Source organism: Salvelinus sp. IW2-2015, unplaced genomic scaffold (genome assembly GCF_002910315.2).
Source record: "Salvelinus sp. IW2-2015 unplaced genomic scaffold, ASM291031v2 Un_scaffold2939, whole genome shotgun sequence".
Taxonomy (NCBI): Eukaryota; Metazoa; Chordata; class Actinopteri; order Salmoniformes; family Salmonidae; genus Salvelinus; species Salvelinus sp. IW2-2015.
Genome location: NW_019944234.1, coordinates 62,981 through 81,116, shown reverse-complemented (window position 1 = coordinate 81,116; position 18,136 = coordinate 62,981). Strand labels below are relative to the sequence as shown.

General features: G+C 47.1%; 1 pseudogene; it reads left to right on the top strand.

Annotated features, from left to right (window-relative positions):
* The first annotated feature begins 1,067 nt into the window (after positions 1 to 1,067).
* LOC112075017 (actin remodeling regulator NHS-like) lies at positions 1,068 to 17,226 on the top strand (annotated as a pseudogene).
* The last annotated feature ends 910 nt before the right edge of the window (positions 17,227 to 18,136 follow it).

Here is an 18,136-nt window from a genome sequence, read left to right as displayed (position 1 = left end):
GGGTTTCCTCGAGTTCAACGTCAGAATCACATTTTGATCCTTTTGCTCGGAAAATATTTCAATATATATGTGTATATAAATTATATGTATATATCATTTCTTGAAATTATATGTATAATATGTATTTGATTTACATCAAGGTCTTGGTGTGATTGTAGCTGGACAACCAAAGGTAAATGGAAGGCTGTTGGGGTCATACCGTTGGGTCAAACCGTTGGGGTCATACCGTTGGGTCATACTGTTGGGGTCATACTGTTGGGCTCATACTGTTGGGCTCATACTGTTGGGGTCATACTGTGGGTCATACCGTTGGGGTCATACTGTTGGGTCATACCGTTGGGTCATACTGTTGGGGTCATACTGTAGGGGTCATACTGTTGGGTCATACTGTTGGGTGCATTACCATTGGGTCAAACTGTTGGGGTCATACTGTAGGGGTCATTACTGTTGGGTCATACCGTTGGGTCATACTGTAGGGGTCATACTGTTGGGGTCATACTGTTGGGTCATTACTGTAGGGTCATACTGTAGGGGTCATACTGTTGGGGCATACCGTTGGGTCATACTGTTGGGGTCATACTGTTGGGGTCATACCGTTGGGTCATTACTGTTGGGGTCATACTGTTGGGTCATTACTGTTTGGGTCATACCGTTGGGTCATACTGTTGGTCATACTGTTGGTCATACTGTTGGGGGTCATACTGTTGGGCTCATACTGTTGGGTCATACTGTGTCTAAAAAACATAGCTGAGTGTCTTCTCTCCCAGTTGATAGCAAAAAATAATTTATGTGCAAATGAATAATAACGATTCTATTCTCCGGTTCTCTCTCTCCCTATCTTAAGCCATCATTGTAAATAATAATTTGTTCTTAATTGACTTGCCTAGTTAATTAAACGTTAAATTAATATATATTTTTTAAAATATTCATAAACCCTATCAATGAATAACAATCCCAACAGCCCAATGAATGAAAAAGTACAGCAGAACCTAACCTGCTGTCTGTCTTTCGAAGAACATCATTTTCAATAATATAAATATGACCCATGTATTGTCCTGTTGTCTCTCTCCCTAGCCGTCTCTAACCTGGATGTGGAAGAGTAAGCTAACAATGCACTACCAGGCCCATGGCACCAGCACCACAACGTGTTTTCACCCCTGCAGGCCGCCGCCATGCGTAGAGGAGCTCCACAGATGTGCCAAGCAGAGCCTGCGAGCCCTGCACAGAGGTGAGAGGTCACCACCTACATACACCACCTAACATACCACCACCTAACATACACCACCTTAACATACACCACCTAACACATGCCACCTAACATACACCACCTAACATACCCACCTAAACACACACCACCTAACATACACCACCTAACATACACCACCTAACATACACCACCTAACATACACCACCTAACCACAACACCACCTAACACATGCCACCTAATATACACCACCTAACATACACCACCTACCATACACCACCTAAATACACCACCTACCACACACCACCTAACACACACCACCTACCATACACCACCTAACATACACCACCCTAACACACAAACTAACCACAAGCCACCTAATATACACCACCTAATATACACCACCTAACACACGCCACCTAAGTATACACCACCTAACATACATCACCTAACATACATCACCTAACACATGCCACCTAATATACACCACCTAACATACAACACCACCATACACCACCTAACATACACCACTACCACACACCACCTAACACACACCACCTACCATACACCACCTAACATACACCACCTACCATACACCACCTAACATACACCACCTAACACACCACCTAACAAACACCACCTAACATACACCACCTACCATACACCACCTAACAACACCAACCTACCATACACCACCTAACATACACCACCTAACACACAAGACCTAAACACACCACTTAACATACAACCACCTAACACACACCAACCTAAACAACACCACTTAACATACACCACCTAACATACACCACCTAACATACACCACCAAACACACAAGACCTAACACACAACCACCTAAACACACACCACTTAACATACACCACCTAACATACACCACCTAACACACACCACCTAACATACATCAACCAACACCTAACAACACCACCTAACACACACCAACCTAACACACACCACCTAACATACATCAACCCTAACATACATCACCTAACATACATCACCTAACCATACATCACCTAGCATACACCACCTAACATACATCACCTAACATACATCACCTAGCATACACCACCTAACATACACCACCTAGCATATACCACTAACATACACCACCTAACATACATCACCTAACATACATCACCTAGCATACACCACCTAACATACACCACCTAACACAGACCACCTAACACAGACCACTTAACATACACCACCTAACACCTAACACAGACCACCTAACACAGAAATACCAAGCAGAACTTCTGAGCCCTACACAGAGCTTGGGAACCAAAGCACACAAACACCCACACCATAAACCATACACCCTACCTAACAACAGTTTGAACCAGGGTTGGTGTGAAGTCCATCAGTAATCCCTCATATGTGGTCCACCTAGTGTTAGTACTGTGAACAGCTGCTTGTCTGGGTTCCTGAAAAACTCTTGATTGATCTCATCTCAGTGAGGAACCAGTGGCTTTAAAGCTGTAACACAACATGGTGACTGCTAAGTGAATACAGTCATCTAATGTAGCGAGACCCTGTCAGCATCTGACCACAGTGTTTCCCATCATGGTTTACAGACCAACAGCAACGTCAACGGTCGAACAGCCGCGAGCGCAGAGTGACCATCTCCATCTCTGGGGCTCCTCCAATGCCCACCCTCCCTTCCCCACGCACCCTCAGACGGCACGAGCAGAGGGCAGGCACAGCCGCACAGTAAGGGATACACAGCGTCCTTTACAGGCCTTTTGCTCAAGCGCTACACAAGCACACCTGAATACAGCAGCTAATCAATGTCCCCCAGGAGAAGTCCTGACAATGACTTGACTGGATACAGCAGCTAATCAATGTCCTGAGGAAAAGTCCGTGAAATGACTTTGACTGATACAGCAGCTAATCAATGTCCTGAGGAAAGTCCTGAAATGACTTGACTATACAGCAGCTAATCAATGTCCTGAGGAAAAGTCCTGAAATGACTTGACTGATACAGCAGCTAATCAATTCCTGAGGAAAAGTCCTGAAAATGAGAGACTGATACAGCAGCTAATCAATGTCCTGAGGAGAAGTCCTGAAATGGACTTGACTGATACAGCAGCTAATCAATGTCCTGAGGAAAAGTCCTGAAATGACTTGACTGATACAGCAGCTAATCAATGTCCTGAGGAAAAGTCCTGAACAATGACTTGACTGATACAGCAGCTAAATCAATGACCCGAGGAAAAGTCCTGAAATGACTTGACTGATACCAGCAGCTAATCAATGTCCTGAGGAAAGTCTGAAATGACTTGACTGATACAGCACTAATCAATGTCCTGAGGAGAAGTCCTTGAAATGAACTTGACTGTATTTGTTTGTTTTGTCGACAAGCAGCAGCGCGAGACCAGAGAGAGAGATAGAACATCAACTGCGGGAAGGTAAACTATCACATAGTGTCGAGCCTGTTAGTGGTGTGTATGTCAACCTACAAGTAGTGTTGTCAACATAAGTGCCTGTTTATGTGTGATGTCAACCTACAAGTGTGATGTATGTCAACCTACAAGTGCTGTGTTATGTCAACCTACAAGGAGTGTTGATGTCACCTACAAAGTGCTGGTGTGTTTATCAACCTACAAGTGGTGTGTGATGTCAACATACAAGTAGTGTGTGATGTACAACCTACAAATGCTGTGTGATGTCAACCTACAAGTAGTGTGTGTTGTCAACCTACAAGTGCTGTGTGTTATCAAACCTACAAAGTAGTGTGTGTTGATTTCAACCTGCAAGTAAGTGTTGTGTTGTCAACCTACAAGTGCCTGTGTGTTATCAAACCTACAAGTAGTGCGTGTGTTCCACAATGCGTACAACCTACAAGTGCTGGGGTTATCATCAACCTACAAGTAGTGTGTGATGTCAACCTACAAGTGCTGTGTGTTATCAACCTACAAGTGCTGTGTGATGTCAACCTACAAGTGCTGTGTGATGTCCACTGTGTTTTCACATTGTGGTCCTGTAACTGTAACTATGAAAATACAGTTGAATTTCTTCTTAACATGATATAGTAGCATGTGTCCATTGTTGATGATGTCACCAGTGCAGTGCAGTGAGCTTAGTAGGTTTCAGCCTGTTGTGTTCTCTCTCTCTGCTGCATGGCTACCACTAGGAGAGACACGTGAGAGAGACAGACATCCAGACAATACAAAGAAAGGTAACAGAAAAGGCAGCTCTTGTATCTCATCAGAACACATATATCTACATTCAGATCACTTTATCGGTCAATTGCACTCAAGGTCCCAACCGAAATTTGACTTACGCTCTTAACTCTTAACCCAACCCCTCCGAAAGACACATAAACACGTTTTGGAGAGGAGCAGGGGGCTGATACTCTGGGAGCTGTCATTGTAGGGGTTAAGTGCCTTGCTCAAGGGCACAACGGCAGGCAATGGCATCTTAAGATTTGATCACTTCCCGCCAGATTTTCCCCATCACACCTGGGATTTGACCTGGCAACTCTCCGGTTGCTGGCTCGTCTCTCTAACCGCGAGGCTACCTGATCTCAACGCATGTTTCTATCATATATTTTCCATCCCAGTGAGTTTGCATGCTGGGGGAGTATGATTGTATTGCACATAAGAATGTTTAACGTTATGCCTCATCATGCTACGTATCTTCCTTTAACGCTGCAGGAGAGACCTGGAAGGGAAGTTCACTGTCACACTATACAGAGAAAGGTAAATGGGATGGCGTTCATTGCAAGATGACCCCTCTAGAGTCTTGCTAACGCCACTCTTATTACAGCTTATAACAGTTTATAACAGCTTATAACAGCTTTCTGTCCTGAGGATCCTGAAAACGGTCCCCTCTCAGCATTCACAGATAAATATAATTCTTTCACTCCATTTTCTTGTAGGATGCGATGATGAAATCACTTCCTTGTCTAATAGGGGAAGAAGGACGCCTGACTTACTCATCTCCTTAGCATCACAAGAAGTTACTCACAACGTTTTGTGTCCCCATGTTTCATCCTGTCTGTCAAATGTTTCATTCAATATGATTTCACCGATGTCTCTAAGTCCCATCCATGGTTTTCATTTGTCCCATCGATCAAGTTGTCATCATTTTTGTTTTCTTCACGTTTTGTGTTTATAGTATGACCGTCCCCGCTCCCCCACCCCCACTGAATGTTGCCTCTTCACCCCATGGACCAGAAAGGTATTTGTCTGCATTCCAAGCCTCGTGGTTTAAAATCTACAGGCCCTAAATTAATTGTAATACTAGTTCTAAATAGAACTACTACTACTACTACCTCTCCTTCCTGCTGTTCTAACCTCCATCCTCTAGCATCTCATTAGCTCCTGTCTACTGTCTTCATCTCATTAGCTCCTGTCTACTGTCTTCATCTCATTAGCTCCTGTCTACTGTCTACATCTCATTAGCTCCTGTCTACTGTCTTCCCTCATTACCTCCTGTCTACTGTCTCTCTCATTAGTTCCTGTCTACTGTCTTCATCTCATTAGCTCCTGTCTACTGTCTTCATCTCATTAGCTCCTGTTCTACTGTCTTCATCTCATTAGCTCCTGTCTACTGTCTTTCTCTCTCATTAGCTCCTGTCTACTGCTACTGTCTTCCTCTCATTAGCTCCTGTCTACTGTCTTCATCTCATTAGCTCCTGTCTCCTGTCTTCATCTCATTAGCTCCTGTCTACGTCTACTGTCTACATCTCATTACCTCCTGTCTACTGTCTTCCTCTCATTAGCTCCTGTCTACTGTCTTCAATCTTCATTAGCTCCTGTCTACTGTCTTCCTCTCATTAGCTCCTGTCTACTGTCTTCATCTCATTAGCTCCTGTCTACTGTCTACATCTCATTAGCTCCTGTCTACTGTCTTCATCTCATTAGCTCCTGTCTACTGTCTTCATCTCATTAGCTCCTGTTACTGTCTACTGTCTTCCATCTCATTAGCTCCTGTCTACTGTCTTCCTCTCATTAGCTCCTGTCTAGCCTGTCTTCATCTCATTAGCTCCTGTCTACTGTCTACTGTCTTCTCCTCATTAGCTCCTGTTACTGTCTCATCTCATTAGTTCCTGTCTACTGTCTTCATCTCATAGCTCCTGTCTACTGTCTTCATCTCATTAGCTCCTGTCTACTGTCTACTGTCTTCATCTCATTAGCTCCTGTCTACTGTCTTCCTCTCATTAGCTCCTGTCTACTGTCTACTGTCTTCATCTGCATTAGCTCCTGTCTCCTGTCTACATCTCATTAGCTCCTGTCTACTGTCTACTGTCTTCATCTCATTAGCTCCTGTCTAACTGTCTTCATCTCATTAGCTCCTGTCTACTGTCTTCCTCTCATTAGCTCCTGCTACTGTCTACTGTCTCATCTCATTAGCTCCTGTCTCCCTGTCTTCATCTCATTAGCTCCTGTCTACTGTCTACTGTCTTCATCTCATTAGCTCCTGTCTACTGTCTCTCATCTCATTTAGCTCCTGTCTACTGTCTTCATCTCATAGCTCTGTCTACTGTCTTCATCTCATTAGCTCCTGTCTACTGTCTACTTTCATCTCATTAGCTCCTGTCTACTGTCTTCCTCTCATTAGCTCCTGTCTACTGTCTACTGTCTTCACTCTCATTAGCTCCTGTCTACTGTCTTCATCTCATTAGCTCCTGTCTACTGTTTACATCTCATTAGCTCCTGTCTACTGTCTTCATCTCATTAGCTCCTGTCTACTGTCTTCCTCTCATTAGCTCCTGTCTACTGTTTCCTCTCATTAAGCTCCTGTCTACTGTCTTCCTCTCATTAGCTCCTGTCTACTGTCTTCATCTCATTAGCTCCTGTCTACTGTCTTCATCTCATTAGCTCCTGTCTCCTGTCTACATCTCATTAGCTCCTGTCTACTGTCTACTGTCTTCATCTCATTAGCTCCTGTCTACTGTCTTCATCTCATTACCTCCTGTCTACTGTCTACATCTCATTAGCTCCTGTCTACTGTCTTCATCTCATTAAGCTCCTGTCTACTGTCTTCATCTCATTAGCTCCTGTCTACTGTCTTCATCTCATTAGCTCCTGTCTACTGTCTTCATCTCATTAGCTCCTGTCTACTGTCTACTGTCTTCATCTCTTAGCTCCTGTCTACTGTCTTCATCTCATTAGCTCCTGTCTACTGTCTACATCTCATTAGCTCCTGTCTACTGTCTCTGTCTTCCTCTCATTAGCTTCTGTCTCTGTCTCATCTATTAGCTCTGTCTACTGTCTACTGTCTTCCTCTCATTAGCTCCTGTCTACTGTCTTCATCTCATTAGCTCCTGTCTACTGTCTACTGTCTTCAAAACATGATCATTTCCCTCCACTCCGTTCAACTTCTGACCACTATCCAGACCTCTGGGACTTTCCTGGAATCATATTCTTTGACACTTGAGCGTTTGAGCTGTCTGTTGATCTGTGTGTTGATCTTGATATCTTCCTGTTCTTCATTTCCCTTTCCTCCAGAACAACTGGCATTTACTGAAATGGAATTCAAATGTTTTGCTCATTTTGTGTCTGTGCCTTGTAAGTGTATAAGTGTTAAACATAAGAGTTAGTAACTGCTGAAAACAATGTACTTTGTATGTTGGCCTTTGTAACAATACATCTAAGCATGTGTTGAAAAGGGCTCCTTGTTCTCTATTCCCTATATAGTGAGCCATGATGCTCTGGTTCTGTAGTGTACAGTATATAGGGAATATTATACCTGGCTGGTTCCAGCACTGAATGCTGATTGACTGACAGCCGTGGTATATCAGACCGTATACCACGGGTATGAGAAAACATGTATTTGTACTGCTCTAATTACGTTGGTAACCAGTTTATAATAGCAATAAGGCTCCTCGGGGGTTGTGCCTAAGAGCAGCCCTTAGCCGTGGTATATTGGCCACTATACACACCCCTTGTGCCTTGTTGATGAAGTATAGCATAACTTGTTACTCTAACCCTAACAACACAACTGACTGTATCTCCATCTGCTTCAGGCTGCCACTACCACTGACCCTGATGCTGAGCCTGCAGTGGGCCACAGGTCTACTGGTGCTATCCCCAACCCCCCCACTCACACTGGACAAGCAGGACCAAGGCCCTGCCTCTGCCCACCCCCCAGGAGAGGATGAAGATGGACCCAGCAGTCGTGTCCCATGCATCATCCCCATCAACGTCACTGGTAAACACAACATAACTCCAATGTCTGTCTCTGGATGTGTTTGATATTCTTTCAATCGCTCTCGCTCTCTCTTCTCTCTCTCCTCTCTCTGCTCTCTCTCTTCGCTCTCTCTCTCTCTCCTTTTTATTTCTCTCTCTCCTCTCTCCTCCCATTTCTCTCTCTCTCTCTCTGTACATTCTCTCTCTCTCTTTCTCCCCTCTTTCTCTCTCTCTCTCTCTCTCTCTCTGTACATTCTCTCTTCTCTCTCTGTCATTCTCTCTCTCTCTCTCTCTCTCTCTCTCTCTCTCTCTCTCTTCTCTCTCTCTTCCTCCTCTCTCCTCTCTCTCTCTTCTCTCTCTAGTCTGTTGTTTGAATCAATTCATCTATCTTGAACTGTTGTAGTGTATTAGTGAGTGTGTGTAACTTGTAACTGTGTGGAATGTCATTTGTGAGATGTGGAAGAACATTACTCTTGATGACAATAAATGGTAAAAATGAACTGTCCAGAGCAGCTCTCTCACGTGTACTTTGTTCCTCTCCACAGGGGTGGGTTCGACAGGGAGGCTAGTGTGCGCTGCTCCCTGGTACACTCCCAGTCTGTGCTGCAGAGGAGGAGGAAGCTGAGGAGGAAAGACCATCACTGGTATCCCGAACGAGTTCAACAGGCATGGGTACAGCTGTCTGTCTGTTATACTGTTTGTCTGTCTGTGCCTGACCTCCAAGTACTGTTATTACCACTCAGTCAACTGACTGTGATGTTGTTGTTCTTCTTCTATGTTTTTTTACTTTAATGGTTTAACACAATCCTATTTCTGGTGACAAACAAACATGCATATTTGCTACGATTTGACTTGAACAATATTGCATCTGCTGAATTTCATTGTAAGAAAACAAGACTTTATTTTCTGATCATTTGATTGAGACTTACTAATCATGCCCACCCTGTTTCCCTTCAGACTCTGATGAGTCTCCAGTGGCGAGGGAAAGGACCGTGATGGTCCACACCAACCCTCACCTGTCCCTCTGTCAGGAGGAGCTGTCCCTCCGAGGGGGAACACACCAAGGACTCCGGCTGCCAGACGGACGACTGCCTGATGGGTGGCGGTGGTGCCCCGTCCAGGAGACGTATACGTGCCCAGCGCGCGGCCAGGGGGGCATCCCCACCTCCCTCTCCCACTCCACCGGGAACATCTCCTGCTCCCCGACCACCCTGACACCCCGCCATGTACGCCTCCGTCCGCCTCCGCTCCCGCAGCCTCCCCCGCGAGGGCGGCCGCATACGCGACGAGGACCAGGACGACAGTGATGAAGATGAGGATGATGACGACGACGACGATGATGAAGATGAGGAGCTCTCTCCGTACGAGACGGAGGACTTCCTCCCGGGAACGGGCCAAGGATGTTAAAGGACGAGGAGGAGAGTACGGATGACCAGGCCATGCCAGAGCTGCAGCTGGGGAGTCTGAAGAGGATACAGCAAGGAGACGGGGGGAGTCCAGAACACATGTGGATGGAGAGGGGTCGCTCCCCTCCCCGTCAGGTCGACATGGGGAGCTGTGAGATCTCCTCCAGCTCAGACACCTTCAGCAGCCCCATCCACTCTGTCTCTACTACGGGGGTGCTGAGAGGACAGATAGACCACAAGGTACGTCTTCGTTACCATCTTCACTTATCTGTGTATCTTGTCTTCTGTCTCTTTTGCTTGTAGCCTTTTGGAAGTCATTTTGTTTGTTTTTGTCAGTTTTTTTTTGATGAGCAGGCCCTGCGACAGACTAGTGTCCTGTCCAGGGGGTGTACTGTACATCAAGCTGCCTCACGCTACAGAAACAGGAGATAGACTAGTGTCCTGTCCAGGGATGTTGCACATCAAGCTGCCTCACGCTACAGAACAGGAGATAGACTAGTGTCCTGTCCAGGGGGTGTATTGTACATCAACTGCCTCACGCTACAGAAACAGGAGATAGACTAGTGTCCTGTCCAGGGGGTGTATTGTACATCAAGCTGCCTCACGCTACAGAAACAGGAGATAGACTAGTGTCCTGTCCAGGGGGTGTATTGTACATCAAGCTGCCTCACGCTCAGAAACAGGAGATAGACTAGTGTCCTGTCCAGGGGGTGTATTGTACATCAAGCTGCCTCACGCTACAGAAACAGGAGATAGACTAGTGTCCTGTCCAGGGGGTGTATTGTACATCAAGTGCCTCACGCTACAGAAACAGGAGATAGGCTAGTGTCCTGTCCAGGGGGTGTATTGTACATCAAGCTGCCTCACGCTACAGAAACAGGAGATAGACTAGTGTCCTGTCCGGGGGGTGTATTGTACATCAAGCTGCCTCACGCTACAGAAACAGGAGATAGACTAGTGTCCTGTCCAGGGGGTGTATTGTACATCAAGCTGCCTCACGCTACAGAAACAGGAGATAGACTAGTGTCCTGTCCAGGGGGTGTATTGTCACTCAAGCTGCCTCACGCTACAGAAACAGAGATAGACTAGTGTCCTGTCCAGGGGGTGTATTGTACATCAAGCTGCCTCACGCTACAGAAACAGGAGATAGGCTCCTGCCCAATGGGCCATCCTGGCTTGGACAAGACTGACATTACTTATATGATGTGCAGAGCTTTCTGCTTTCTGCATGTGATGAAAAGCGCTCTACAAATAACATGTATTATTACCATAAGGAGGACCACCAGTCGTCCAGTGGGAACTGGAGTGGCAGCAGTTCCACTGCCCCTCCCAGACCTCTGAGACACTCCCCCGCCTCCCCCCCTCTGACCGGTCTCTCCCACTGTGACTCGGAGCTGTCGCTCAAGCCGCGCCACACGCCATCGATGACCTCACCGGCTTTATCATCGACCCGTACCATTCGGATCAGCCGCAGGTGAGTTTCCCTCTGACGATCCTACTTACCTTTGACTTCCTGTCTTAATACTTTATTTATTGACTTGGAGATGGTGTTGTTTGTTGGGACTTTTGTACAGGAAGTTAATATTTAGCTGTAAATAAAATAAAGCTACATTTACTTAACTAAACTGTAAAGCACTTTGAGCTACTGGAAAATAGCTATATAAATCAGATTTATTATTATTATGAATTATTATCATTATTATACAGGGCCAGGGTCATAGGTCCAGCTCCTTCACCTCCTCAGCCCTGACCAGCTGGATGATGCAGGGGTCAGCACTGCCAGCGAGGGAGAGTGGACCTACCTCAAGACCAGGTACCACTGCTATTTAGCAATATAGATTATTCTCTCCTCCTCCTCTCCTCCTCCCTCTCCTCTCCTCTCCTCTCTTCCTCTTCTCCTCTCCTCTCCTCTCCTCTCCTCTCCTCTCCTCTCCTCTCCTCTCCTTCCCTCTCCTCTCTCTTTTCCTCTCCTCTCCTCTCCTTTCCTCTCCTCCCTCCTCTTCCTCTCCTCCTCTCTCCTCTCTCCTCTCCTCTCTTCTAATCTTTTCTCTTATCTTATCTTGTCTCATCTTATCTTATATAATGTTATGTTATCCTGTTCTAGGCTGATCAGGACCAGCTGTGTAGTCAGGACTTCAGCCCCAGGCGTTCCTCCAGGGGGGACCAGACCAGGATAGACTTCACCAGCATCAGCACCTACGACAGCTTCTCAGAGCGAGCTCCCCCTACTGCTGCAGCAGACTCCCAGGGCTTCTACTCATCCTCCATGCACTTTGACCCCATACAGGGCCAGAGTTACAGGAGCTACATGTACAACTATGCAGCAGTGGGCTCTGGYGCTGACTGTGGCCAGGGTAATACTGTGGGCGCTACGCCTGGTGAGGGAGAGGGCATGGCTGGGTATCCTCCTCAGTCCTCTGACTACAGGGGAGCCACCCTGACGCTAGGGAGGCCGTGTCGTCCGCTGAAGAAACCAAAGGTCAAGCCACCCCCACCAAAACGGAGCTCATCGCTGAAGGAGAAGTGTGGCGCTGGTGCTCCAGAGAACGTCCCCCCTGAGCAGGGCGATGAGCAGGGCGATGAGCAGGGCGATGAGCAGGGCGATGAGCAGGGCGACCAGGACCAACCAAAGATTCATAGTAGTGGGCAGACCCAGACCCTGAACCTGCCCATGTCTTCCAGGGACAGAGAGATGAGGCTGCAGCTGGACATGGCCAGCCCAGGGGAGGTGGAGAATCCTGGGTTGGAGGCTGAGGCGGTGGGTGGTGGTGGTGGAGGTGCCTGGGGGATGGGGAGCCCCAGGAGCCCCAGGACTGTGGAGATGACGGAGCCCACCTCGTTCGGGTCCACGGACACTCACTCCTTCAAGGACGAGGGCGCCGTTCAGTCTGACTATGCAGACCTCTGGTTCCTCAACGACTTGAAATCCAAAAATAACCTGGACCCCAACGGCTCCTTGTCCACCTCCAGCACTGCTACGGGTACTACTGTTATCGAATGCATCAAGTCGCCGCTGGACAGCTCCTCCTCTCCCGGGGGAGAGACCCAGGCGTTGATGCATTCCTCCGGCTCTGGTTCCAGCTCCTCCAGGCCCACCTCCCCTCCTCTTCCCACCGGGGATGGAGACTTCAAGCTGGGCTCTCCTGAGAAGCTGGCTGGCCTCGCCTCGCCCTCCAGCGGATACTCTAGCCAATCCGAGACGCCCACGTCTTCATTCCCATTAGCGTTCTTCCCCGGCCCGCTCTCTCCGACCAGCGGGAAACGGAAACCCAAAGTCCCCGAGAGGAAGTCTTCTCTATCCTCGCTGCAGCACCAGGCCCAGACCCAGTTCTCTAGCTCGGCCTCTGGATCCTCCTCTTCCTGTTCCTCTTCCTCTTCCTCGTCATCCAGGAAGGACTATGACTTCCCGGCTCCACCCACCCAGCTGGACTTAAGTTCTCTTCACAGCGCCCACAGCAGCCGGCCGTTACCCACTCTGGCCCACCGGACCCACATGCACACGCTGCACCAGAACAAGCAGAGGGCAGCAGCAGCAGCAGAGGCCCGGGCCACCGCGGGTAACACTGCAGCCTCTAACRCTAATGCTAGTGCTAAAGCTAGTGCTAACGCTACTGCTAGTGCTAATGCTAACGCTAGTGCTAACGTTAGTGCAGCCCCCTCTGGGTTTATCTATGGATCCACTCTGACYCCAGAGGCCCCACTTGCTGCCAACCCCATGGCCCTGGCCATCACCCCCACTGTGCTGCGCTCCGTCCATCTACGTTCCATCGGCCACAGGGCCACCGAGGGTTCTCAGCCCCAGGCCCGGGGCCAGGCTCAGGGTGCTCAGGGCCAGGAGCCTCCACCACCACCACAAGCATGGGCCCACGAGGCTTCAGGGGCCCCTGCCACCAGACCCAAGATGCCCAGTGTAACCATTGTGACCCCCCACTCTGACACCAACACCAGGCCCCTGCCACCCAGGAGACCCATCGCCCAGAAACCCCCGCCGCCACCGTCCCAGGACCCCCACCACCCTTCTCAGGAGCAACACCACCACTCTGTACCCCAGCCCCAGCACCACCCCACCCCCATGCAGCACCCGGACGGCCCCCCGCCCTATGAGAGCCTGGCCAGGCACCGGCAGGACCGCTACAGCCCCGGAACCTTCTGGGCAATGACGGCGTTCCGGACGCGGCCTGCGGAACCTTTGGAACCTGAGGAACCCACGCACCGAGCTCCACCGCCAACTCCGGAACCCGTGATTCCTACTACACACCCGGAGTGCCACGTGCTAGGGGAGCGRACAGAGGATGAAGAAGACGAGGAGGAGGAAGAGCACGATAGAGAGATATCAAGGGTTATGAGTCACAGTCAAGGCCTAATTAGAGAATATCGAGAATATCATCAAAGAGATCATCCAAGGGAACCACCGACGTACGAGACGCTAGAGGAGTCCCACTCATATCAGTCCCAGTCGCATTATCACAGCCAGTCACAGACACACTCCTGTCACAGTCAAATGGTCCAGAGGTGGGACTTGGGCCCAAGCAGCAGTCCTGACAAAGTGCCCGGTGTAACTGTGGAAGCATCACACCCTTACTCAATCAGCCATGTGATAGATCTAAGAGGTAGGGGTGGAGAGGACCGCTATGAGATGACATCATCAGGGGTTCCTACCAGAAGTGCCTCTCAGGATAACAGCAGAGATGACTCCACCACACCGGACACAGAGGACTACTTCAGCAAAGGTCAGTCTGGATTGATAGATTTTACTTTTACTTTACTTAAATATTATGCATTATKCAGAAATCGCTCCGCCATTTCCYGGTTGCAAAAATTCGAACAGTTTCAGTTTATGTGTCAAAACAGGCAAATATAGTGTAGTGAAAAAAAGCRCTGTGAAATATCTTTTCCATAACCCAAAATATTGTATTTTCAGCTGTTTGAAGCTGGTATACAAAACCAGAAGTAAAATACACAAAACCGGGAAGCATAGAAATAGAGCACATAGAACAGATATACTGCTTCTTAGACTTGCTTTCAATGAGAATGACAGATCTATATAAACACATTTCTATGTGAATTTTGTCAGGTCACCCAAAAAGTGACATATTGCAGCTTTAATACTTTACTTAAAACTTTACTTTACTTTGAGACTTTTTAACAATTAATTGTTTTTGAATTGATGTATTAATTTAAGAGACTTCAAGTAAAAGTATAATCCCCTTTCTCTTCCTTCTGTTGTGGTCCTCTCATCTCTAGTCTTTAATGACCTATAAGGAATGTGATCAGATCACTTCTGTTGTCGTCCTCTCATCTCTAGAGGGTTTAATGATCTATAAGGAATGTGATCAGATCACTTCTGTTGTGGTCCTCTCATCTCAAGAGTCTTTAATGATCTATAAGGAATGTGATCAGATCACTTCTGTTGGGGTCCTCTCATCTCTAGAGTCTTTAATGATCTATAAGGAATGTGATCAGATCACTTCTGTTGTGGTCCTCTCATTCTCTAGAGTATTTAATGACCTATAAGGAATGTGATCAGATCACTTCTGTTGTGGTCCTCTCATCTCTAGTCTTTTAATGACTATAAGGAATGTGATCAGATCACTTCTGTTGTGGTCCTCTCATCTCTAGAGTCTTTAATGACCTATAAGAATGTGATCAGATCACTTCTGTTGTGGTCCTCTCATCTCTAGAGTCTTTAATGACCTATAAGGAATGTGATCAGATCACTTCTGTTGTGGTCCTCTCATCTCTAGAGTCTTTAATAACCTATAAGGAATGTGATCAGATCACTTCTGTTGTGGTCCTCTCATCTCGAGTCTTTAATGATCTATAAGGAATGTGATCAGATCACTTCTGTTGTGTTCCTCTCATCTCTAGTCTTTAATGACCTATAAGGAATGTGATCAGATCATTCTGTTGTGGTCCTCTCATCTCTAGAGTCTTTAATGACCTATAAGGAATGTGATCAGATCACTTCTGTTGTGGTCCTCTCATCTCTAGAGTTCTTTAATAACCTATAAGGAATGTTGATCAGATCACTTCTGTTGTGGTCCTTCTCTCGAGAGTCTTTAATGATCTATAAGGAATGTGATCAGATCACTTCTGTTGTGTTCCTCTCATCTCTAGTCTTTAATGACCTATAAGGAATGTGATCAGATCACTTCTGTTGTGGTCCTCTCATCTCTAGAGTCTTTAATGACCTATAAGGAATGTGATCAGATCATTCTGTTGTGGTCCTCTCATCTCTAGAGTCTTTAATGACCTATAAGGAATGTGATCAGATCACTTCTGTTGTGGTCCTCTCATCTGAGAGTCTTTAATGACCTATAAGGAATGTGATCAGATCACTTCTGTTGTGGTCCTCTCATCTCTAGAGTCTTTAATGACCTATAAGGAATGTGATCAGATCACTGGCATGATATTCCCTATAACCTCCTGTTCCTGTTCCTCCAGAGTCTACTAGTCCCAGTGATAACTCCCTCTCTCCTCTGACTGACGAAACAACCAAACCTGATGATGATGTTGTCTTCATGTCGCCAGCAAATCCCGTACTACTGAAGACCTGTTCGCCATGATCCACAGGTCCTTTCAATTCACTTCAAATAACTGTATTATTTTGACTCACTAGGTTATAGCTGTACTTGTCATAACCGATATTATCATTACATTTATCTGTCACTATCTTCAATTCAGTTCAAAAGATCTTCATTGTTTTCCAAGGTTGCAGCTAATTACAAACAAACTGAGAAACACATTGAATGCATCAGACATCAGAACCACAGCAGAAACCCATCAGACATCAGAACCACAGCAGAATGGGCTATAAAATGTCCTGTTTACCTGAACCGTGTAACACTCTCCTATTCTAGGTCCAAGAGAAAAGTCCTGGGCCGTAAGGACTCTGGAGAGCTGAGTGGGAAGAGCCTCTGTGTCCTCCTCCGGCTGCCGTCGTTCCCCCTGCAGCTATCCTCCCAGCCATCCCCCTCCGCCCCTCTCATCATCCCCCCCCAGCCCTCTCCACCCTGACCGCGGCCGGGACCCAGCGCACCCCAGGACCCATCTACCGCAGCGCCAGAAGTCCGCACCTCCAACGAGGAGTTCAAGCTGCTTCTCCTGAAGAAGGAGCCGGACTGATTCCAGCTACCGCATGTCTGCTCCAGAGATCCAGAGAATCGCCCGAAGTCCCCTGGGCATTGGTGCGGAGGGCCAGTCAGGTACCACCGAGGAGCCTCTCCTCCAGGAGCGTTTGCAGGCGGCCGGGGAACATTCCCCAACCTTTCCAGGCCCAGTTCAGAAAGCTTCAGCCCTAAAACACCCCCACGTCGGCTTCGTCCAGACAGGGGCGCTCCCGGATCCCCCCTGCAGCCAATAGTAGTCGCTAAGTAGCCGCTATACGGCACCCATGCAGGTCATATCAGAGGGGGAGACTGAGAACTCAGATGGGAGTCCTCATGATGATCGCTCCTCGTAAAGAAAATGGCATGCTCAGTGAAGAAGTACCTATTCCTTATTTGGTGTACTACTTTTGACCAGGGTCCATATAAGGAATAGGATGATTTGGGACGTAGAACATATTATTGGATCTGGTTCAGTGTGTTACTGTTCTTATCTACTGAGTACTGACGGATACACAACTAAACAAAGAGTGGCTAACCAGAGAGAAGACTACTCTGGACTACCTGCCTGGGGATTTGATATCTATGTGCAGAACTGAAGAACACAACTTTGTGTTTTGTTCAGAGTGTAAAGAAAGAAAAAATATCTTGTTTTGAACTTTGAACTCCCTTTTTAAATAACCCAAGATCCGTTATTGAGTGAAACGTGGACAGAGAGAGAAAATGGAGCGGTAAGACAACCTGTGTGTGTGTTGAAAAAATGGAACATCCATCGTCATTTTTTATCTTCTTGGATGTTGGATGACTTGTATGTCGTGTCCTAACGTGAAATAATAGACTTTCCAAATTGACATTTCTTCTCTTACACTTACCCAGAGGACAGGTCATTATTTCAACCATAAACAAAATATTCCCAGTCGACAAAAATGAATAGCTATATTTTTGTATTGCTACCCCCCAACACAAAACAATGGACCGTGATCACTATTGACAACCATGTGTCGAAGCATTGTTTTACCAAGAGTGAGTTAACAACACACATAGGTCTACGTGCCATCCTCACATAGATAAACTACATGTAAAGAAATAGGAATGCCCTTTGCCCCTAGAAGCGCTCTCAGTGCAGGGATTCCTGGCAGGACAACTAAGGTAAATATGGTCTGTTGAAGTGATTGGTGCCGATGGTGTCGAGAGATAGATGAGGAGACAGATGTGTGGCCTTTCTGTGCTGGAGGGCCAAGCATGCAGGGGATCACTGACTACTCC